This window comes from Nicotiana sylvestris, chromosome 7, assembly GCF_000393655.2.
Source record: "Nicotiana sylvestris chromosome 7, ASM39365v2, whole genome shotgun sequence".
Classification (NCBI taxonomy): Eukaryota; Viridiplantae; Streptophyta; class Magnoliopsida; order Solanales; family Solanaceae; genus Nicotiana; species Nicotiana sylvestris.
This window is the reverse complement of record NC_091063.1, coordinates 173,425,414-173,447,775: the sequence shown is the minus strand read 5'-3', so window position 1 is coordinate 173,447,775 and position 22,362 is coordinate 173,425,414. Positions and strand designations below refer to the sequence as shown.

The 22,362-nt window shown below is 38.9% G+C and overlaps 1 non-coding gene across 1 annotated transcript; it reads left to right on the top strand.

The window, feature by feature from the left end:
* Positions 1-21,831: 21,831 nt before the first annotated feature.
* Positions 21,832-21,911, top strand: TRNAL-UAG (transfer RNA leucine (anticodon UAG)). The gene has a single exon. It is a non-coding gene; the product is annotated as a tRNA-Leu (tRNA).
* Positions 21,912-22,362: the final 451 nt, after the last annotated feature.

Here is a 22,362-nt window from a genome sequence, read left to right as displayed (position 1 = left end):
GTTTTGGGCTGAGTTGTTTGGGCCAATTTATTTAAAATTGGACTGGCCCAAGTCCGAGAATTCTTTCTTCTCTTTTATTATTTATTTTTTTTCTTTTGAATTAATTTACCAAATAATACCATATAAAACCATAAACAACATTTTACATACAATTGACATTAATTATACTAACATCACTTAATGACAGAAATAAAAATGAAAGATGCACATTTTTTATTTATTTATTTTAAAAATAAACACGGACGAGATTACAGATAACTAACGAATATGCCACACAAAATCCAAAACCTGTACAGCAGGACCATTTGTCACATTTTTTATTTCTTTTGGAGCGATTGTCGCGCGAAACAAAAATCACGTGCTCACAGTGCCGACTGAGCCTCTACCACGGTGGTGAGGGTGGACAACTTGGATGAGGCAGTCTGCATCCAGTTGTTGATACTAAGAAGTGCCTGGCTCAGTCGGTGGGCAGTGATAGGATGGGCACGGGAGGATGGAATCTCTGGATCCGTTGAGGTGGATGGACCAGGAAGGATAACAGTGAAGTAGATGCAGGCTCACCAGGAGTCACTACCACAACTGGCTCTTCAGACTGGACAGTTAGAGCAGTAACTGTACCCTTGAAATTCTTTCTCTTGGGGTTATCATCCGCATGCATGTTGTACCAGGAAAAAGGGGCATTTGCTTTGACTTTGATATCGAAGGGCCTCTTTTCCACATTCAGATCCCGGAAGTACATAGTGAGAAAACTGGGGAACGGGTCATTTTTGTCATGCTCAGCACCCACAATTGTAATAATTCTTGACATCACATTCCCCATATTTATTGGGTACCCCGCCATGATTGAGGCCACCAAAATTGCCCGGTGAAGAGGTAGGGAGTTTTCATGTGTCGTGTGATCTAACCTACTACATACAAATGTCTCCCACCCTCGTGCCTCGAAATTCAGACTACGTCTCAGAATCTTGATGCCCGAAGTCAACCAGTCAGGGGTGGTACCTGGGATTGCCAAGTATTGTGCCAACCATGGGTGGACCTCTTCGCCCATTTCCATCTTTGCCATGTACAGGGTCTCATCTCCGCATTAAACCCAAGATAGTCATTGATTGTCTTCCCGTCGAACAACACCTTCAGATTTCGAACCTTGGTCATTTTGGAGCCCTTTTTGATGTGGGCTACGTTGCTGTAAAATTCCTTGACCAAGTGTTTATTGGCATCCGCACACTCATCTAGAAAATGTTCCCAGCCCACTCTTGTCCTAAACTGCCTCCTCACGTTGGGGTTGTGAGGTAGCAAGTCTCTATCAATAAAACTCCGCTCTGGGATTTACTTCTTCACCGGTCACCATTCCCAAAATTTATGGTATGCTACTTCACTAACGAATTGGTCTTGCCAAACCTCCGGGTTCCTAGTCCTAGCAATACCCCCCACCTGTGGTTCACCTCCTTCTCCTACTTCTTCTTTTCCCCCTATTTCCTCCTCATTACCTACTGCACCCTCTCCAGATAATGAAGTTGTGGGAGAGGTGGAGTATTCCCTACTACCTTCACCTGAGCCCTCAGACGACCCAGAATAAATGTTGACGGAAGCTTGTGCAGCGGGGGATATCAGAGGTGTGTCTCTCAGCCTGTTCCTCTTCGGCCAGTCAGGGATATATTCTAGGATTAAGTCCGAATAGATCTCCCGTGAGGGTTCGTACTCACTCCCCGACATATTAGTGGCCCTATCCACAGCTTTAATCATCTTTCTCTTTTTTTTATATATTTTGCCGGGATTGAGGAGTGAGTCTAATCATTTTCTGTTTCCCTATCGGGAGGATCCTCCTCTGCCCGGTTGGATCCTTTACCTCGTTGTTTCACCATTGTCTGCAAACACAATTCAAATGAACTTGTTAGTATCAGTTGCAGCAGTTAATAACAGAGTTGCAGAATCAGAAAGGAAAAATTGCAGACAGGTTGCAAGAGTCACCCAGTGCGGACCGCACAAAGTGGTGTGTGGCCGCACAGGGGTTAATGCGGACCGCACAAAATGGCCATGTGGTCCGCACAGAGGTGGGGTTCAGACTACCCACTCTATGTATCCAGGAAGTGCGGACCGCACAAAATGTAGTGCGGCCGCACAAGGGGCAACGCGGTCCGCACAAAATGTAGTGTGGCCGCATTCCCTGAGACTCACCTTTCAGAACATTAAGCAGTGCGGTCTGCACAAAATGGTATTGCGGACCCCAGCTATGGCACTAAATTAAGGTTCATATATTTTTGATTTTAAGCTTAATTAACACCTGAGCCATGTCCCTACGTGATTTCCCATTGTTTTTAACTACATGAACCTACTCTAATCAAGAAATTAACAACCCTAATCTAATCAATTGAGGAAAATACGGGAAACATAGAAAAGGAAGCAAGGAAAACAAAAATTAAAATAAATTAACAAAATTGAACAAGTAAAAGGGATCTAATGGTACCAACTATGAGATGAAATGAAGAATAACAATTCCAAGCAGTTAGTTACGAGGAGAAAAGATGATGAACAATGCTTCTATTAGTTCTAAGAGTTAGGGTTTGAAAAGGGTAAAAGGAGGGCCTCAGGCCCTATTTATAGAAAATGACCTAGGGCCCAGTTTCACCAACCAATGCGGACCACACAAAATGGACTGCGGTCCGCACATCACATCTATTTTAAAGCTTGAGAAGGCAACACATTGCTGTTCGCACAAAATGGATTGTGGCTGTAGTGGTCCACTGCGGACCGCACAAAATGTAGTGCGGCCGCAGTGGCAAACTTCAGAGAGGTCTACATTTCACCCTTACCAGTGCGGTCCGCACTAAATGTTGTGCGCCACATTAACAACTTCAGAGACCTGGCACTTTTTTCCAATATGTCATGCACTGCATCAACACAACCTTGTAACATCTCATAACCAGTTAGCCCAAAAATCAATCCTACTCTACAATGAAAATCAAATAAAAACAAGAATAAAAACACATGGGTTGCCTCCCAAGAAGCGCCTGATTTAACGTCGCGGCACGACGCAGGTTACCATCACATCAATTGAAATGAAGAAGTGCCACCACGTGGTTGTCATCAATTTTTCCTAAGTAATGCTTGACTCGGTGCCCATTAACTCTGAAGACTTCATCATTTTTGTTCTTTAAATCAAGAGCACCAAACAGGGTTACACATATCACTTCAAAAGGTCCACTCCATTTGGACTTGAGCTTTCCCGGAAACAAATGTAACCGGGAGTTGAACAAGAGAACCAAATCACCTACTTTGAACTCCTATCCACGAGCATATTTATCATGAAGGTACTTCATCTTGTCCTTATACAAGAACGAACTGGAGTAGGCATGGAATCTGAATTCATCAAGTTCATTGAGCTGCTCCACATGAAGATTGGCTGCAACATCCCACACAAGATTTAGCTTCCTCAAATCCCACATGGCCTTGTGCTCTAACTCAACCGGTAGATGGCAAGCTTTCTCAAACATCAACCGATACGGAGACATACCAATCAGAGTCTTGTAAGAAGTTCTATAAGCCCATAGAACGTCATCCAACTTCTTTGACCAATCGGTCCTATTTGCATTGACCGTCTTTGACAATATGCTTTTAATTTCCCTGTTGGAGACTTCAACTTGACCACTTGCTTGAGAATGATAGGGAGTAGAAACTTTGTGATTGACATCATACTTTGAAAGCAGAGTGTCGAAAGCTCTATTGCAAAAATGAGACCCCCCATCACGTATAATTGCACGAGGAGTGCCAAACCTTGTAAAAATGCTCTTTTTGAGAAATGCAACAACACTTCGGGCCTCATTGTTGGGCAAAGCTACGGCTTCAACCCACTTTGAAACATAGTCAACCGCCACAAGAATATAAGTGTTCCCACAAGAGCTAACAAATGGGCCCATGAAATCAGTGCCCCATAAATCAAAAATATCAACCTCAAGGATGGTATTGAGAGGCATCTCATCTTTCTTCAAAATTCCACCCGCTCTTTGGCATTCGTCGCATCTCTTCACAATATCACCCGCATATTTGAACAAAGTTGGCTAACAAAACTCACAACTAAGAACTTTAGAAGCCGTCCTCGCCACGCCATGATGGCCACCATAGGGAGAGGAATGACAAGCCTACAAGATACTCAATTGCTCCTCCTCCGGGACACACCTTCGGATCACACCATCCGTGCAAATTTTGAACAAGTACGGCTCATCCCAATAGAAGTCCAAACTATCCCGCTTGAGCTTCTTCCTTTGGTTAGAAGAGAACTCACACGGGATTACATCGGTCACAAGGAAATTAGCAACATCGGCAAACCATGGCATATCATTCATCGACACCCAAAGGAGTTGTTCGTCAGGAAATGAATCATTGATCTCTAGGCCATCACGAGGCCTCCCCTCTTTCTCCAAGCGGGATAAGTGGTCCGTCACTTGGTTCTCACTACCCTTCCGGTCCACAATCTCCAAATCAAACTCTTGAAGTAACAAGACCCATCGCATTAGTCTAGATTTGGAATCCTTCTTCGTCATCAAGTACCGGAGTGCAGCACGGTCGGTATGAATAATAACCTTAGCACCCATAAGATACGGCCGAAATTTTTCCATAGCAAACACAATAGCCAAAAGTTCTTTCTCGTTCACCGTGTAGTTCACTTGAGCATCATTCATTGTCTTGCTCGCATAGTACACTGGATGAAACATTTTGTTCACTCTTTGACCCAAAATCGCCCTAACTACAACATCGCTCGCATCACACATGAGCTCAAAGGGAAAGCTCCAATTAGGTGCGGTAATGATAGGAGTGGTGGTCAACTTATGCTTGAGAAGTTCAAAGGCTTGCATACACTTTTTATCAAACATGAATTTAGCATCTTTTTCTAACAACTTGCACAAGGGATTCACTACCTTCGAAAAGTCTTTGATAAATCTCTGGTAGAACCCCACATGCCCAAGAAAACTTTGGACTCCCTTGATGGATGTAGGGGGAGGGAGCCTTGAAATCACCTCGATCTTTGCTTTATCTACCTTAATACCATGCTTCAAAATTTTATGCCCAAGAACTATTCCTTCTTCCACCATAAAGTGGCATTTCTCCCAATTGAGGACAAGATTGGTTTCTTCACAACGGGCCAACACCCTATCAAGATTCTTCAAGCACTCATCAAATAAATCCCCCACAACTCTAAAATCTTCCATGAACACCTCCAAAATGTCTTCCACCATATCAGTGAAAATGGCCATCATACACCCTTGAAATGTAGCTGGTGCATTACACAACCCAAAAGGCATCCTAGAGAAGGCAAAAGTGTCATATGGGCAAGTGAATGTGATCTTCTCCTGATCTTCTGGAGCAATCAAGATTTGGTTGTACCCAGAATATCCATCAAGAAGCAATAGAAGGCACGCCCAGCAAGTCGGTCTAACATTTGGTCAAGGAAAGGCAAAGGGAAATGATCCTTGCGGGTCACTTTATTCAACTTACGGTAGTCCATGCATTCCTTCCAACGAGTGACTGTTCTTGTAGAAATCAACTCATTTTGAGAATTCGTAACCACGGTCATGCCACCCTTCTTCGGTACACATTGCACCGGTAAAGTCCAAGAGCTATCAGAGATGGGGTACACAACCCCGACATCCAACCACTTGATCACCTCTTTTTTCACAACTTCTTGCATTGCCTCGTTCAACCTCCTTTGATTCTCCAAGGAAGGCTTTGCATCATCTTCCAGAATAATCTTATGCATGCAAAATGCGGGGATTATTCCCGAAATATCATCTAAAGTTCATCCAATTACCTTTTTCCGCTTTTGAAGCGCCGCCAATATGGCATCAACCTGCATGCTAGTAAGGAAAGAATAAAGAATAACTGGCAAAGTAGAATTTGAGCCTAAGAACTCATACTTGAGGTGTGGAGGAAGTGGTTTCAACTCCAACACCGGAGGCTCCTCAATTGAAGTTTTAGTTGGTGGAGTCTTTCTATTCTCGAGATCCAAAGACAATTTCCTAGGCTCATAAGAATAAGAGCCCATTCCATGTAAAGCATTCACGCACTCTACTCGGTTTGCATCCTCATTGACATCAAGATTCAACAATACGACCTCTAATGGGTCCTCCACATTGATCATTGCACTGGTGTCATTAATTATCACTACCGTGACAAGGTTAACAAAAGAGCACACTTCGGTACTGTTGGGCCGCTCCATAGATTTGCACACATGAAAGACCACCTTTTTATCACCCACCCGGAAGGTGAGTTCAATTGGTTTCACATCTACCAATGCCTTCCCCGTAGCTAGGAAAGGTCTGCCCAGTATGATAGGAACTTCCTAGTCCACCTCGCAGTCCAAGATCACAAAATCAGCTGGCAAGATAAATTTTTCCACCCGGACAAGCATATCATCAATAATACCCAAGGGTCTCTTCATCGATCTATCCGCCATTTGTAACCTCATGGAAGTCGACCTAGGTTTTCCAATACCCAAAGTATTGAAAACTGAGTAGGGCATCAAATTGATACTAACTCCCAAATCACATAGAGCCTTGGCAAATCCGCACTCCCAATGGTGCAAGGAATGGTGAAGGCACCGGGATCTTCAAGCTTCGGGGCCATTGAATGCACTGTAGCACTAACTTGGTGAGTCATCTTTATAGTTTCACAATCCATAGAATGCTTCTTTATGACCAAGTCTTTCATGAATTTTTCATAGCCTAGCATTTGTTCAAGAGCTTCTACCAGAGGGACATTAATGGACAAGCTCTTCATCATGTCAATGAACTTCTTAAACTGATTATCATTCTTTTGCTTCGCGAGCCTTTGAAGATAAGGTGGAGGTGGCCTTGGCAAAGGTGCCTTAGCTTTAGGCACAACCGGCTCCAGCATATCTATTACGTGTTCCCTAGACGGGTTCACGTCATTTTGAGTTTCCACCTCAATATCTTGAATATCAATCCTCACTTCATTTTACACATTTCATCAACCACATCTTCAACTACCAAAGGAAATTCATTTTCTTGCAATTCAACATCATCATCCAAGATTTGCTTTTGTTTGGAGGCATTCACATCACTGCCTCTCCCACTTCTTGTTATAACTGCCATAACATGATTGTTCCCACCCTTCGGGTTCACTACCGTATCACTTGGTAGAGCACCCTTAGGGCGAGTATTTAAAGATTGAGATATTTGGCCCAATTGTACCTCCAAGTTTCTGATAGAGGTATTGTGGGAAGCCAACTGTGCATCAGAATCAACATTCTTCTTCATTATCTGGTCGAACACCATTTCAGTTCTACCCATGTCATTGCCAGAAAAACTAGGACCTTAAGATGGAAATGGGGGTGTATTGTTCGGTTGTTGGTACATTGGGGTCCTTTAAAAGCCTTGCCCCCGGTTTCCTTGGTTTCCATTGTTCCATCCACCTTGATTGTTATTACCACCCCAATTGTTGTTATTACCATTCCAATTCCTTTGATTGTTTTGGTTGTTGTTCTAATTGCCCCAGTTGTTGTTCCCCCAATTACCATTTCCTTGTTGTTGATTGTCCCAATTGCCTTGAGGTCTCCATTGTTGTTGGTTGGAAGAGTTGCCCCGTTGGCCTTGATAATTGTTCACATATTGAACCTTTTCACTTTGTTCATCATAACCATCATATTGAAACCCATCACAGTCATCATCACATTGCTCAGAATTCCCTTGATTTTGTTGCCTTCTTTTGTTAAAAAGCATATTAACACCCTTCATGGCATTCACTTAGCGAGGATTTTGAACTTGTTGCAACTGTGCATTTGCCAATTGATTCATAGTAATAGTCAACTCCGCTATATGCCCATGATCATTTAGTTCCTTGTGCAAATGAATAATCGTGGGGTCACCTTGAGGCACATTGGCTCTACTTTGCCATGCAGAAGAAGTGTCAGCCATCTCGTCAAGTATATCACATGCCTCATCATATGACAACTTCATAAAGTTTCCCTCGGCAAGTTGGTTCACTATGCATTGGTTTGTGGTGTTAATGCCCCGGTAGAAGGTTTGTTGGATCATAGCCTCGGTCATATCATTGTTGGGGTATTCTTTCACCATTGTTCTATAACGCTCCCAAATCTCATGCAAAGGTTCCGTGGGCTCTTGATTGAAAGCCAATATCTCATCATGCAGTGCCTCCATATGCCCCGGTAAGAAAAATTTAGAAATGAACTTATCCGCCAACTCATCCCAAGTTATGATGGAATGGTTGGGAAGTCGCTCGAGCCAATCCAATGCCTTCCCTCTAAGTGAGAATGGGAAGAGTCTCAACCTAAGAGCATCCTCGGACACATTTGTCTATTTTCTCCCCCAACATGTATCCACGAACCCCTTAAGATGTTTGTAAGTATTTTGATTTGCAGTGCTCGTGAAGTACACACGCTGCTCTAGTAAGGTCAACATCACATTAGTTATCTAAAAATTGCCCGCCCAGTTTTGGGGTGGGACAATAGCACTTGCATAGCCTTGGTTCGAAAGTACTCTGGGAGCAACTCTTGGAGGTGGCGGAGGAGGGTCTGGAATATTGTCATTCGCATTAGCATTAGCCTGACAGCCTCTACGTTGTCCTTGAGGTACAAGAGGCACCTCATCTTCTCCGACATCATCTACCTCCTCCCCTACAATAACATTTCCAAGAGGGTCATTGGCGTTGTTCACTGCCATTTAGTACCTGAGTTGTGACCCAAACAAGTTAGTAACAAAGAAGGAAAGAGGAACAATGCACAAAACTAACTAAATAGATATCCAAAACCGTTAGCTCCCCGGCAACGGCGCCAAAAAGGTGATCGCGGCCTACTCCGCACTACTATTGAGTAGCGAGAGAGGGTCGGAGCAGCTTTTACCCAATTTAGGGTTGCGATCGATTTCCACACAGAGCTAGAATTTGGAATCGAGTATCTATCTAGTTTAGGAGTGCATATGTGTTCCAAATTACACTTCTAATCATTTTTGTGGTTTTCGTTTTACTTTTACTATTATCAACTACAAATGGTAAATGCAACTAGATTAAGCTAAGAGTTAATGCTACGGGTTGTTCAAATGGTTTAAAAGGCACTAGGTAAGTGACTTTCGCCTAGGTGATCAATTTACGGGTAATTGAATCTAAGACACGATTGACACAATTGGGGAGTATGATATAACCGTTGCATGGTATTACCCACTCTACACCTCTCGGTGGTTCGAGTGATTTTGCCCGAATTGACTTTCTCAAGACCAATTAGGTATGCAAATTTGCACAAGCAACTACGGTTCAAGTTGGGTATTACTCTCTCGAGGTTTAACCCTTTAATTAGGGCTATCAATCTCTTGAGTACGCCCCAATTCCTTGTTGGACCAATTTCGGAAACTTAGGTTCTCTTTCTCAAGAAGAGCCTTAGTCAACTAAACACAAACTAGTGTTTACAACCACTAATTCAGCAATTAACCATGAAATTGGCCCAAATATCAAACACCCATAGTTAATCTAGCCCTAAAATATAAGACCCATCAATTACCCACACTAGGGTTGAGCCACAACCCTAGATTATGGATCTAGCTACTCATAATTAAAGAAGAAAAGCAAGAAATAGATGAAGAACAACTCATATTAATTCATCACTAAGGTAAATAACAAGATTCAATGATGAAAAGTAGATAAAATTGCCCAAAATAGCTAAGAATCTCGAACCCACGAGCACAACTGCTTAATTACAAAATCTGATACCCTAAAAATGGGAAAAGAAGCTATTTATACTAAGCTGAAATTCTGAACAAAAATGCCCCTGCAGGGTTAGTGCGGACCGCACAAAATGGTGTGTGGCTGCACTAGGGCTCTGAACTTGAAAATACAGCTCTCTGAACTTGGGCAATGCGGACCGCACATAATGGACTGCGGCCGCATAGGCTTCAATCCTCAAATCTGGCACCTCTCTGATCTTGGGTTCTGCGGACTGCATTAAATCAAGTGTGGCTGCATTGCCTTCAGTGCAGACCGCACAAAACCTAGTGCGGCCGCATTGCCTTCAGTGCAGACCGCACAAAACCTAGTGCGGCCGCATTGCCTTCAGTGCAGACCGCACAAAACCTAGTGCGGCCGCATTTCATCTTTGCCTGGAAATCAACCTCTCTGAATCTCCTAGTGCAGACCGCACAGAATGGTGTGCGGCTGCACTGGGCCTGCTTTGACTAAGCTTGTCTTGTCTTGGCACTCATGCAAGTTTCACTCCTTTTGAGCTGATTTTTGACATCTTGTCACTTTGTTGATCAAACCTGCAATCAAGCACAACTTGTGAGCCTTTTGGGAATATTTTGTACAAATTTCTAATCAAAACTTAAGCAAGAAGGAGTATAAAGTGTATTAAAATCCCTAGTTATCAGTGCTCCACTTCCTCGACACCTTCATTAAGTTGCTCCCTCTACTCAATAACCTCACCAGGTTGCTCCCCCTGCTCGGCAACCTCGTCGGTTGTACTTTCTGCACTTGTGGGATTGTTAGAAGTAGAAGAAATAGTAACAAGGTTAGGAATTATAACATATTTGCTTTTGATGACCTTCTTCTTTACAAGATCCCACAATTTGTACCCGAACTCTTCATCTCCATATCCGATAAATATGCAGGGAACAGATTTATCATCCAGCTTTGTTCTCTGCTCTTTTGGTTCATGTGCAAAAGCTCTACAACCGAACACCTTCAGATGCGAGTAGGACACCTCCTTGTTGGTCCAAACTCTCTCTGGGATGTCAAATGCCAACGGAACTAATGGACTCCTATTGATCAGGTAACAGGTTGTCTGAACTGCTTCACCCTAGAATGACTTAGGCAATTTAGCCATTCTGAGCATGTTTCTCACCTTCTCCACAATGGTGTTCATCCTCTCGGCTACGCAATTGTATTGTGGGGTTCCAGGAACTGTCTTTTCATGTCTAATCCCATGACTTGAATAGTACACTTCAAATTCCATTGAAGTGTACTCACCTACATTGTCACTTTGGAGACGCTTTAGCTTTCGACTCGTCTCCCTTTGTACTAGAGCATGAAACTTCTGGAAAACTTGAAACACCTGATCTTCGGTTTTCAAAATATAAACCCATAATTTTCGTGAAGCATCATCAATAAAAGTAACAAAATATTTGTTACCTCCCATTGATTCAATTTTCATTGGGCCACAAATATCAGAATATACTAAATCAAGTATATTCAATTTTCTTTCAGACAATGTCTGAAATGAGACTCTATGATGCTTACCAAATAAACAGTAGTCACAAGGTTTTACTATTGTACCTTTGGCATAAGAAATGAGTGATTTCTTGGCAAGAATTTGCAATCCCTTCTCGCTCATATGACCCATTCTTTTGTGCCACAAATCTGCAGAAATCTCATCTTGTGCCGCGTTCAATTCACCTTGGCATATTTCTGCATTTGTTATGTACAACGTGCCACGAGCAACTCCCTTTGCAATCACCAATGATCCCTTAGTGAGTCTCCACTTTTGATTTACAAAATAGTTCTCGTATCCATCTCGGTCTAAAGCAATTCCCGAGATCAAGTTCATCCGCAAATCATGTACATGCCGCACATCCTTTAGAACCAATGTGCATCCGACATTTGTCTTGATACAAATGTAAATAATCCCCGCAATCTTTGAGTAACTTGTGTTAGTCATTCTCACTGTGCTGAAATCACCTGCTACATATCTACAAAAAAGATCTCTTACCGGTGTGGCATGGTAAGATGCCACTGTGTCAATCACCCATTCCGACTCTGGACCTGACAGGTGCATGCATTCCTCTTCCTTATTTATAAAGAGGACAACATTATCATTGTTTTGCACCATGGCGTCTGTGTTGTCGTCATTCTTCTGGCCACTGGTTTCACCTTTGCCCTTCCTTGGATTTGGGCAATCTCTTTTGAAGTGACCTGGTTGATCACAGTTGTAGCAATTTCTGGCTCTTGATTTGGATCGGTTCTTTGACTTCCCACGAGCTCCGGATCTACCATAGTTGCTCGAACTCTTTTGATAACTCTTGCCTCTACCTTCTGTGATGAGAGTCTATCCTTGATTTTTAGGCTTCTTTCTCATCTTCTCATTGAGTAAAATAGCCGATGTGACATCTTTCAACTCAATAGTAGTCTTACCGTGCAGGATAGTTGTTGCCAAATTATTGTACGAAGATGGCAACGAGTTCAATAGTAAGATGGCTTTATCTTCTTCCTCGATTTTCACTCCTAGGTTGGCAAGTTGTGTGATTAGTCCGTTAAACACATTTAAATGTGACAAAAAATTCGTACATTCACCCATGTGCAGGGCGTATAACTGCTTCTTCAGGTACAATTTATTTGTCAGTGTTTTGGACATGTATAGGCTTTCCAAGCTTGTCCAAATTCCACGTGCAGTCTCTTCATCAATGATGTTATTTATCACATCATTTGATAAGTGCAACCTGACTGCACTAGCAGCTCTTTCATCAAAGTCAGCCCAATCCTTAGCTTTTATGGTATCGGGCTTTTTGGCATCAACATCTAGTACCTTGTGTAATCCTTATTGGATGAGCAGATCCCTCATGCTTCTTTTCCATGTTGAGAAACCGTTATCTCCGTTGAATTTTTCTACTCGTACTTTACTCCGGATATTTTTATTTTTCACCGAGTATAGTACTACAGATAGTAAATAGTATTTCAGTGAATGAGCAGAACCTGTGCTCTGATACCAGTTGTTGGAAATAAACCCCCTACAAAAATAATATTCACGGTAAAAAAATGGAATAATAATGTAGTACCGAGATACGGTAATTAACAAGAATAAAAGAATAACAATGACACCAAATTTTTACGTGGAAAACCCTTTTGAATAAGGGAAAAAACCACGGCCTTGAGAAGAGCAACTGATATCACTATAGCAATGAATTTTATACTTTGTAGGTCCGAGTAAAATACTTAAAAGACCACTACAACACTTAAAAGAAATAACCCTCTTTTGATATTCTCACCTCACTACAATATCACCCACTCTCTATTTTTTCACAGACTATTTTCTTATACCCTGTCTGTGAAACTTCACTCTTTCTTTCTAACTCTCAGATATATTTTTCCTCTTAGATTGGTGTGTCAAAAATGAGAGCTGAAGCTCTCCTTTTATAGGCAGAATCTCGTCTACTATGCTTGACATTTTTCTTCGTACGCCTGCCATATTTAACAAATGCAGAAGGGAAACATGGACTGCTAATCAAGGAAGAAAATTTTCTTCCTTGATTTATGGGATGGACCCCACAAATATTTTCTTCCTTGATTTATGGGATGAGCCCCACAGTTGACGTTAACAGAAAAGGCTCAATAGTATAGCGCACGACTAATCCAAAGATAAATCGTACTTATCAATCGCAAGCTTCGTAGGCCAACTGAAGACCGAATAAAGTAGTGCAAGCCCACCTGAGATCTATCCAAGACTTGGTTGATGGCTACTTCCAATTCAAGTGTCACTTTATCTTAACACAATGGGTGAATGCAATTTATGCGGCAAGGGGTGAATGCGATTGATAATCGCAAACAGTGATGCGATTTATGTTGAATGTGATTTGTACATCGCTATTTCTGAATAATTACAATTGAAGAATTGTACATCGCTATTTCTGAATAATTGCAATTGAAGAATTGTACATCGCTATTTCTGAATAATTGCAATTAAAGAATGCATTTTATAAATCGCAACTATTTGAACACGTTTTATAAAAAGCAATTAAGGAATAATCGGTGAACGCGATTTATAAATCACACTTAGCAATACAATTATAAATGTCAATGGATGAAAGCGATTTATAAATCGCAATTACGAAATGCGATTGAAAATCGTAGTTACCCATCAGTCAAGACAGGGGCAATTAACGTCAAAATGAGATAAATAGGAAACATACTCACGACATGATATGTGATGATCCTAATTTTGCTTTCCATTGTACAGATAATCTTAAACCAGACATGGAAATATCCCTCCAATTATCCTCTCTTTATCATTAATCTTGAGTTTTATCTTGCTGTTCTTGTTTCAAGTGCTACTACTTTTATATTTGGCCATTTGGAAACATCATTCTTCTTGGTGCTAAGCTTTTCTTAGTCTTCCCCATGTCAGCTTGACTTGACATATCACTCGTGCTAGAGAACTTGAGAAATCAAAGCCAATGAGTCTTGAATTATGCTGTCTAAAGTAGACTACTTTTAAAATTGGGAAACTAGAAGTATACAACATTTTGAACACAAACTAATTAAGTATACAACATTAGTTAAGGTATCTAAATTAAAAGACATGGCAACTTTAAGCGGCTCTCTATGTATTTAACCTAAATTTGAATGTTGGTTACATACTTCACTCCAAATGGCACTTGAAAGTATGTCATTAGAAATTTCATCTCAAATCTAAAAAAAAAAAAAAAATCGTCCAAGTGAACCCTTAAATGAAACTGAACAAACAGTGTCTTCTCAATTTAAATTTGAGTAATATTGTAAGACAATAGTAAAAAAAGCCATACCATTTTTATATTGAAAACTTAAGTTGAGACGCTGCAAGCGAGCGAAGAAGCATTTTTTAACTAGAAAATATATGCATATATATATAGATATATATACTAGATGTCGTTGGTCCGTGCTAGCACGAGCCCAATAAATTGTCTTGCACTACCTTTGATCCAAAATGTCTTTGAAAGTTAGGATTTTACACAGATAGACAGTCAATTCACTAATTACCTCTCCCACATAAAATAAAAATAAAAATAAAAAAATTCTCCCACTTAATTTACATATATTATACACTAATTATACATTATTATACTTATTGTACATGAATTACGCATATATTATTAATTCCTGAATTTTTTTGTTTAAGCGAATTGGTTAGTGACTATTTAGATTAATTCTTCTCCTTAAATTTTTGCACTCGTGTAGAAATTCAATTAATAACATTACTAATAAGATTATTTGACATAATCGTTATTTATCTCTCTTAGTAAATTCAACCAAGCATGGACAAATGATTGTTATATCCTTTATTAGACAACATATGTAACTTTAAAAACAAATTAATATCTTCTTAATTTGTACCTTTTAAATATTTTGAATTGTTAATTATTATGACTTATAATACTTATATGTAATTTTTGAATTGTTAATTATTATGACTTATAATACCTTTACGTAATTTTTAAATATATAGTTTTTATTTTAAAAAAATTAAAAAATTTATAAGTTTGTAAAACTGTTTTTGGAGTTTTTTAAATTTTTGAAAAATTCCAAAATTCATCTTGAAGTGAAAATTAAAAATTTTATGGCTAAACTCCGATTTCAAAATATATAACTCACGCTGCGTTTCTTTTTCATGTCAATAAAGGAAACCAGTATAAAATTTTGAGTTTTTTCCTTTTTAATTAGACAACACACAAGTCCGTTCAAATTTCAAAATATTCATAACTTGAGCACCTAATCTTAACTTTGACGATAAAAAGTGTGAAATTTAATGATAAAATTGTTATGAATTATTGGATTTACCTCCCTTTGACTATTAAATTTGGTATTGATTATAAAGTAAAGATTGATGTTTTTTCCTATTATACCAAAACAAATACATGCTATTTTATAAAAGGAATTTTTACCTCCTATAACAAAGGTACCTTATTTATTTTAAATAAATACCATTTAAAAAAAATTATATTCTATAGATACCTTTTAATGTTTATAGCAAAATATCTAATTTTGGTTACCTCCTACCCCTAAGCCACTAAATACGCTATTTAGTTACACTATTTTCTTTCTCTCTCTACTTTGATACATCCCATTCTCTTCCCCCATCCCATTAAGATTTCCGCTCTCCTCCTCCTTCTAACGGCATCTTCTCTTTGATTCACTTTATCTAGGGTTTTTGATTGCTCTAGGTTTTGATATTTGTAGTGTAATTTTTCCTGAGTATATATTTTCTTCTTTGATCGTTTTGGGGGTCTTTTAATTGTTCTATCGGGCTACGATGAACTGATTCTTTGGTTTTTAGTATTTGAATTCTTCTATTAATTCAATTACTTATGGCAATCAAAAACCCTAGATCAAGAAGAATAAGGATATGGTCAAATTCAAGGTTCGCTGCTCCAAGTACCTCTACACACTTTGTGTGTCCGACTTTGAGAAGGCCAACAAGTTGAAGCAGTCACTTCCTCCAGGTTTGAGCGTGCTGTCACACCTCCTTTTTACCTACACCCCCGGAAGGGATGTAATATAAGGGAGTTTTTTCAATTAAAGGACAATCGAAACGGGATTTGTTTATTTAGAGATTCAGAGTCGCCACTTGGGATAATTTATGGTGTCCCAAGTCACTGGTTAAATCCCAAATCGAGGAAAAGATTGACTCCGTTTTTACAGTCCGCGAACCAGAAATCCGGGTAAGGAATTCTGTTAACCCTGGAGAAGGTATTAGGCATTCCCGAGTTCCGTGGTTCTAGCACAGTCGCTCAACTATTATAATTGGCCTATTATCTGATTTTAGTACATGTTTTAGCCTATGGTGCAATTTTAACTTTATTAGCCGTTTTTAATTATTTTTAAGAAAAATTGCAACGTCATTTAAAATATGTCTTGAACCACGTCACATAAATGCACCCGTGGTCCTTGACATACTTTAACATCGTTGAGATTTGGATTTGGGTCACATAAATGCGCACCCGAATTTAGGAAAGTAACTTTATTAAAATATCGCACCTAAAGCAACTACGCGTTTTTAACTTTGCGAGGGCCATGGAAATTTACTAAATGGAACGCCTCGAATTTTAAATAATTTTAAAGACATAATTAAAGAGGGCTACGCGATTTGTCATTTTACTTGGCGCGGCGCGCCTCGATTCCATTTTTAAGAGGTTATTCAAACTATAGCTTGAAGGGCCATGAGTTATGAGATATCTAATTATGACTCACCTCCAATCTATTTGATGGGCTTAATTAATTAACACTAGATATAGTTAAAGGTTCCATTCAAACTAACTAGGAAGGCTTATGTGAGGGAAACTTAATTCATTACATAACGGGCTTGGGCCAACCCAATTTGATACAAGAAAACACTTTCCGAACTGGGCCTCAAAGTGAGCCCAAATTCTGAGCCTTGCAGCTGTTGAGTCAAGAACCAATCATCGAATCCCTACCCCATTTGAGGCAGTCAGTGAATTCAACATGAGCCAAGGAAGGGACTGGTGCCTGTACAAGCAAGCTTGGGAGTCATTTTAACTCATCATTAACCAGTTAGATAACACCCAAATATGATCCGATCATGGAAGCACTCGTGATTTCCAATTCCAATTACTAACAATAGGCGATGGAATTTAACAACTTCAGTCTCATAACATCACAGTTAATCATATTGCTCCTGTATAGAGGCTACCATATCTAGTGATTTTAGTCATTCAATCATCTAATTAAGTGGGTTGTTGCTTAAAGTTATATGCAGAACTTCATCGTTGATTCAACTAAATGAACATGATGTTTAAGCTTTCAAGCAGATTCGAAACTAACTGTCATGACAAAGTCTATTTATACATCATTGGTTTTCAAGTTACCGAGCATTCGACCCAAATTGAACCTCATGTCTATTTCAAATCAGACTCACCCGCAAGGAGCATTGTCATTGGCCAATACACAAACATGAATATATACAAACTAAAGTTTTCAAATAAAGACAAAATTAAGCTCCTACAATAAGAACAAATGGCCAACATGCTTCAAGTCTTCCAGATTTTTATATCACAAGGTTTTTACATTGAGAAGAGTTAAATAAGTACCTGAGATCACAAATAAGAGAGGGTAAGAAGATCAGCAACGCAATAACAAAGAGTAAGGGTTAGCAGCAAAGCAGATCAACAGAATCGACCATCAGCTCCAAAAATCGAATTTCAAACCCAGAAGTTGAAATAAACAACCAGAAACCAATTCGACCCAAACAATGGACTAGGAAAACTTCAACCCAAGCTGATTTTAATCCATTTCTAAGGTCGACTAGTCAGGATTTGTTGTATCATCAGGAAAACTTCAGAAATTAGCCAAAGAATGGAACAGTACCTTTTCTGAGTTTTTTTCGTCTAGAATTTTCAGAGATTTTTTAGCCCTTCCCAGTTTCTTGGGTCTGTATTTTAGCTCTTGAATCCCTGTCTTGAAAGGCAAGATAGAGATGCCTTTATAGGCAAGGCATTAGGGCAGGCCTTAAGAGTTCATTTTTGCCCTTTGGTCCCTTTTTAATTTTTATTTTAGCTTAAACACCCCTAGTTTAAATTCTTTTTTTGCAAAATAGTCCCTTCCCCAGCTTCTCAGAAGCTTCCCAAACAGTTACACCCTAGATTCCCTAAACCAATTAGCTAATTTACCCCTTAACCCTTTGAAAATTACTTCAGAAATCCAAACGGGTCAAATTGACCCAAAGATATAGACCAAATTAAATGGGCTACATTTTCGAGATGGGTCAACAACAAACTAAAGCCCAATTCGTACATTAACATCCCTAAATTCTATGAGCTTCTGAGAGACAAAACCATCCAAGTACTGGAACAATTTTCAAAACTAAAACCCTAAACTAAATTACTACTAACTGACACAAATAGAGGGAATTAACTGAACTACTAGATGATTAACTAATTAAGAAAGTATCCCGAACTAATCATGCATGAATAACAAAACTCCGGAACAACTAAACAAAACCAAGAAGAGGAGATGAAGCAGAAACACAAAAGAAAAGATAAATAAATAAACAAAACGAACAAAGAAGATACCTAACACCAGCCAGGAGCCGATTCGACAAACTTTGAAGGGCTTTTCAAATTCCTGACCGGAATAGCCCTTAATCGTGTGTTTTCATGTGAAAATACGTGAATAAAGCCCATTACAGTCTAAAATATTCAACACACTCGTTGATTTGGACTTTGGGATTTTAGGGTTCTTCTTTTCAGATCAAGATTCGAGAAGTTCTGGGTTGATTCGAGGCAAACGGAGTGGGGATTTTGAATGAGGGGCTCTTGATGGTCATGCGGTGTTATTTTGGGAGTGGTTGGGGGTGGCGCCGCCACCGGATGGTGGGGGGATTCTGGGGCGGCTACTAGGGTTTGGCGGGCAGGATGCTGAGGATGGGGGTTGGGAACGATGAAATGAAGGGGGGTAGGGTGGCGTTTGGACATATATATATTAAAACTCCCCCTAGTTCTGATCTGTTGGATTAGGCAATATCAACGGCCCAGATCAATCTTGATGAAACAGTGTCGTTTCGCTTGGGGGGGAATCCAGACCAGGTCAGGCGTGGGTTGGGCCGGGTATTGGGTGGTTATTACTTGGGGTGGGGCAATAAAATCGGGTTTGAGCCCAGATTTCTTTCATTCTTTCTTTTTCCTTTTTCAATTGACAATTCTTTACTTTTCCCAAAATCAAAATAAATCCTAAATTAATTAATAATAATTTTTTCAAACTAAATTAACCTACCCAAATAGATTAATCACTCATCATGGTACTTACATTAATTAATTAAATCCCTAATTTTAAAGAACAATTACACAATTCAAAATTAAAAAGTAAAAATGCAAAATGAATTATTTTTGTGATTTTCATTTTTTATAAAACAAACTAATTTGCTAATTAATCTAAAAAATGTAAAATTAAATCCTAAATGCAGATGCAACATATTTTTGTATTTTCATGAATTAAATGAAATAAACGTGCACAGACAAATGCAAATAATTAACAGAAAATGCCACGAAATTCAACAAAATTGCAAACACTGAAAGAAATTATGTTGTTTTGAATTTGTTGGAGTAATACATATAGGGCAAAAATCGCGTGCTCACGCGTGCAAGATCTTTGAAGATGGAAGGACTATTTGGCTACAAGGCGAAAATTAGGGTTTGTTCTTAAGCAAAGACGACGGAGTTTGGGGCTGAGCAACTTGATTTTCTGTTAATATATTTTAATGTATTTTCAACGTATCACACTGTATTTTCTTATATTTCATTGTATTCATTGTCTTTTTTTTCATTGTAATTCAATGTATCTCGCTGTATTCAGTGTATTTCATTGTATTCACTGTCTTTTTTATTGTATTTCAATATATCCCGTTGTATTCTATGTATTCATATATTTTTTTAATTAATATAATTTATGTATTCAGATGCATTATATAATTTCTCTGAAGATAGCTATATTTTTGGGATTTTTTCTAGTTGAGAATCTTTTTTATAAGCGAAAATACAAATTTTGTGTATTATAATTGAGTTTGTTGAGTTATATTAGGAGTCTATTATGTTAATTGATACATTTTCCGTTTAAAAACAGTATAATCCTCTTTTTCACGCCGTGAATACAGTCGAATACAGTAATATGTCCAGCTGTAATTCCATGTTTCACGCCATGAATACAGTCGAATACATTCGAATACAACAACTGATTAGCTGGACTTCCCTGATTCACGCCTATTTTTACTACTGTGTTCATGAATACAATAACTTAAATACATCAAATACATCATATAACCACAGAAAAAATATTTATAATCCGTAATATAGCAAATAATATCTATAGATGGCTAATTACTACTAAAAAATAGTGTTTTATGAAAATTTCTGTTTATAAAACCACAAAGCCCATGAGTTATAAAATTTAGAAGAAAGAAAAAGTGGCACGATGTTTAATTCGGTGAATGAACAGAAGAAAAGGGTTAGATGAAATTAAGAATTTGGCTATTACTAAGTAGGTCCCACAGGCCAGAGGATGTACTTTGTGAATGGGTGCAAGCCGTATAGTAAAAATTGCACGGACGCCTTATTTGGTCGCTCCCATTTAACCTATACCCATTTTTTTAAAAACTTTTAACTTGTACCCACTTTTTAAATAATTTCAGCCCTTTTCTCCTCCTCCTTCTCCTCCTTCGTTTTCTTCTTCTTTCTTATGTTGTTGTTGGTGTTGCTATGGAACTTCAGTTTACAGGATGTGTTTACCAAGAACTTATTTATGTGTATACGAAAGTGTACAGATATTCCTATTTATGTATATTAGCAGCCATTGTAGGACGGAAACTAGACTGAAAATTCTTTTGTATCAAGATATCAAGCTGTAAGTCTTCCCAAAGCCTCTCCTGGGTATTTTAGAAACCAACCATATTCTTTTAGAGTTAGTATCCGACTGGTTCCAATTAGTATTATTTATAACTTGTACCCTACATTATACTTATTGTGTTTTCTGAAAAAATATATATTCAGATCTTCTTTACAGTTTATGGTACATTATACATTATGCTTTCTCATGTAAACATGACAATGTCCGTGGTAACCCAAACCCCCAAAATCTTCACTACGTTAACTTGCTTGCGTAACTTGAAGCTGCTATTGGTTCCGGTTCTATTTTTCTCCAGTTACAAAATAAAAACTTCAGCTATAGACCTGAAGTTTCCAGTTACAACACAAAAACTTAAGTTCTAATTTCCAGTTACAACACAAAAACTTCAGCTCTATTTTCCAGTTACAATACAAAAACTCAGGCTCGACTACTAGAAGATGCACAAAAATCTTTAAATACCGAAAGAAGGCCTTGGTCGGCAAGACGGCAAGACAACGGCCAGCTGCTTCCAATTTCAAGAAACAATGCAATAGAGCTCACCAAAAGAAAATAGCTGCGTGCGCTTATTCCCTCTTATTAATAGTTAGAATATGTTGTGGGGTGGGGGGTGTGGGGGTGGAGAGAGAGATTTGACCGCTATAAGAAAGGTGGTAGAGTAATTGATGTTAAACGCGCGATAATTAATATAGTAAAATTGACAACTTGTTGTCATCTCAAGACAGTTTGGCCGAGTGGTCTAAGGCGCCAGATTTAGGCTCTGGTCCGAAAGGGCGTGGGTTCAAATCCCACAGCTGTCATTAAGTTGTAGTTTTTTTTCTTTTCCAAAACCTGATTTCTAATGTTAATTCTTTTCCATACTGTTTTGAATTATGATTTTTCATACTCCCTCCGTTTCGGTTTATGTGAACTCATTTGACTGGACACGGAATATATAAATTATTGCATAAAGGTAAATTGTTTCCAAATAGGGAAAGAGGTCATTCTTTTTTGCACGGACTAAAAAGGAAATAAGTTCACATAAATTGAAACGGAGGAAGTATTATAAAGCGACTAACCAAAGCTGATCTATCGTCCGTAAACAAAAAGGCAATACTTGTTTAAACAATAGATTCGTGATAAGAAGGGGACCAGAAACTTGTTCGCTCGCACTAAGTGTCATATGCTTATAATTTACGTGAAATTTTTTATAAGTTCAATCAATGCGTAGTTTCATTTGCACTGCAGTTGACCACATTGTTTCAGAGAATG